Genomic DNA, 2671 nt, shown 5'->3' with positions numbered 1-2671 from the left:
TACAGTATAATTTGAAGTCAGGCCGAGTGATATCTCTGACCATGTCTTTTTTCTCAGGATTGCTTTGGCTATTCAGGATATTTTGTGCTTCCATACAAATCTGATGATTCTTTGTTCTTTTTCTTTTAAAAATGCCACTGGGATTTTGATGGGGATTGTGTTAAATCGGTATACTGCTTTGGGTAATAAGGCCATTTCAGCTATGTTGATCCTTCCAACCCTTGAACATTGAATATCTTTTCGTTTCTTTGTGTCTTCTTCCATTTCTTTTAATAATCTTCGAGTTTTCAATGTATAGCTCGCTTCTCATGCTTCGTTAAATTTATTCTTAGGTATTTTATTCTTTTTTGTTGCAATTGCCACGGGATTTTTTTTTTTCATTTCTTCTTCTGAAAATTCATTGTTAATGTATAGTGATACTATGGATTTCTGTACATTGATTTTCCATCTTTACAGTTTACTGTGTTTATTTATTGTTTCTAATACTTTTTAGTAGAGTCTTTAGAGTTTTCTATATAGAGAATCATATCATTTGCAAAAAGTGATGTTTGAATTCTTCATTCCCAATTTGACTTCTTCATTCCCAATTTGGATGCCTTGCTTTCTTTCTTCTCTTTCTTATATTCCTATGATACAGATGTTGTTGTGCTTGATGTAGTCCCAGAAGTCCCATAAACTATCCTCAGTTTTAACTTTTTTTTGGGGGGGTGGGGGGCTGTTTTGATTGGTGTTTGCTGCTACCTTGTCTTCCAAAGCACTGATTCGATTCTCTGCTTCATCTAATCTGCTGTTGATTCCCTCTAATGAATTCTTCATTTCTGACTGGTTATATTTTTTATGGTTTCTACATCTTTTTTTCTTTATGTTTACTAGCTCTTTGCTGAAGTTTTTACTATGTTCCTTGAGTATCCTTATAAGCAGTGTTTTTTCGTTTTGTTTTATTTTGTTTTGTTTTGCAGGGGTTTTTTTTTTTTTAGTTTTTTAAATTTTATTTTAAATAGTTTCAAGTATACAGTACATTGGTTAGACATTTATATAGTTTATAAGATGATCTCTCTAATTGCTCCTTCTCTCTTCTGGTTTTCCACCTAGCCAATATATTAATGCTAATTACATTCCCTTGCTCCCAATCCCCGTGACCATCTATCAACTACCAATTTGTACTTCTTTAACCTTTCACCTCATTTTCCTAGACCCCCAAAGCCCCCTCCCCTCTGTCCATCACCAAATTGTCCACTGTATTTGTGAGCCTGTTTTTGATTAGTTTGTTCCTTTCCTTAGATTCCACATATAAGTGAAATCATATGGTATTTATCTTTTTCTTTCTGACTTATTCCACTCAGCATAATAATCTCTAGGTCCATCCATGTCATTGCAAATTAACCAGTGTTTTGAACTCTGTATTTGGCAGATTACTTGCCTCCATTTCGTTTAGTCCTTTTTTCTGAAGTATTCTCTCATTCTTTTATTTGGGACATGTTTCTTTGTCTCCTCATTTTGGCTTCCTCTCTGTGTTTGTTTCTATGTATTAGGTAGCTCTGCTAGGCCTCCCAGTCTTGGCAGAGTAGCCTTATGTAGTAGGTGGCCTGCGTGGCCCAGTCTCCTTGATCACCTGAGCCGGGTGCTCCAGGAGTGTCTCTCATGTGGGTCGTGTGTGCTCTCCTGTTGTAGTTGAGCCTTGATTGCTATTGACATGTCAGTGGGTGTGATTGACCCTCAGGCTGTCTGGCTGTGAGGATGACCATGACCACAGCATATAAGCTGCTGCACAGGGGCTGACCCATGAAGCCAGATTCACTCTAGTGGACTCTGGTGCCTGCCAATACCACCCTTTAGGTGTGCTGCTAGTGGAGCTAATTGTGTGGCCTGTAGCTGACCGCCAGGTATATGGTTTGGGGGGCCTCTTGGGAGGGGCTCCCATGCAGGCAAAGGTCAGCCGTTCCCTGTGATCACCCCAGGGCTACCTGGTAGGAACTACAAAGTGATCTGTGTCTAATCGCTGCCTATGCTGGACGTGGAGGCACGTGGGAGGAGCCACGGTGAGACCCGAGGCTGGCTGCCACCAGTGCTGGGCCTAGGACAGCTCAGCATATAGCCCTGCTGCTACATGCCTCCTGCCCATAAGGCTCTGCTTCTGAAAGATCCTTTGGCAGTATATGTGTTGGGTGAGGCAGGGTCCCAGGGAGTCACCAGGGTGAGGTGAGTGGTGTTCACCAGGTTAATGCAGATTCAGATTTGGCACCGGTGCTGAGCCTAGGGCCACTCAGCAAAAGGCACAAGACACAGAGAGTCCAGCTGCTGCCTGCCTGGGGCCCACAGACCCTCAAGAGCTGTCCGAGAAAGACTGCAGTGTGGGCCAATGCCAGCTACCTGCTGCCGAAAGAGCCTCAGGGCGAATGCAAATTGAGCGGGTCAAGGTCTCAGAGAGTCACCAGGGTGGAGCAAGTGGAGTTCACCAGGCCAGTGCAGATTCCAATTTTTTACGGCTCAGCACAGGGACAGTAGCCGCTGTCCCTCCAGCCCTCACCTTGAAGTAACACAGCTCTCATACAGGTCTCTCCCTGTATGTTTCTGGCACCTCTCGAGCTGCCATCTATCCACTGGAGCCCGGGGTGAGTGCCTGGGAGTGAGATATACTGTGCCAGGTCCTTTAAGAGGATGCTTGGGTTTC

The sequence above is a fragment of the Pteropus alecto genome, unplaced genomic scaffold, assembly GCF_000325575.1.
Source record: "Pteropus alecto unplaced genomic scaffold, ASM32557v1 scaffold147, whole genome shotgun sequence".
Lineage (NCBI taxonomy): Eukaryota > Metazoa > Chordata > Mammalia > Chiroptera > Pteropodidae > Pteropus > Pteropus alecto.
The sequence above is the reverse complement of the archived record's forward strand: the minus strand, read 5'-3'. Positions refer to the sequence as shown.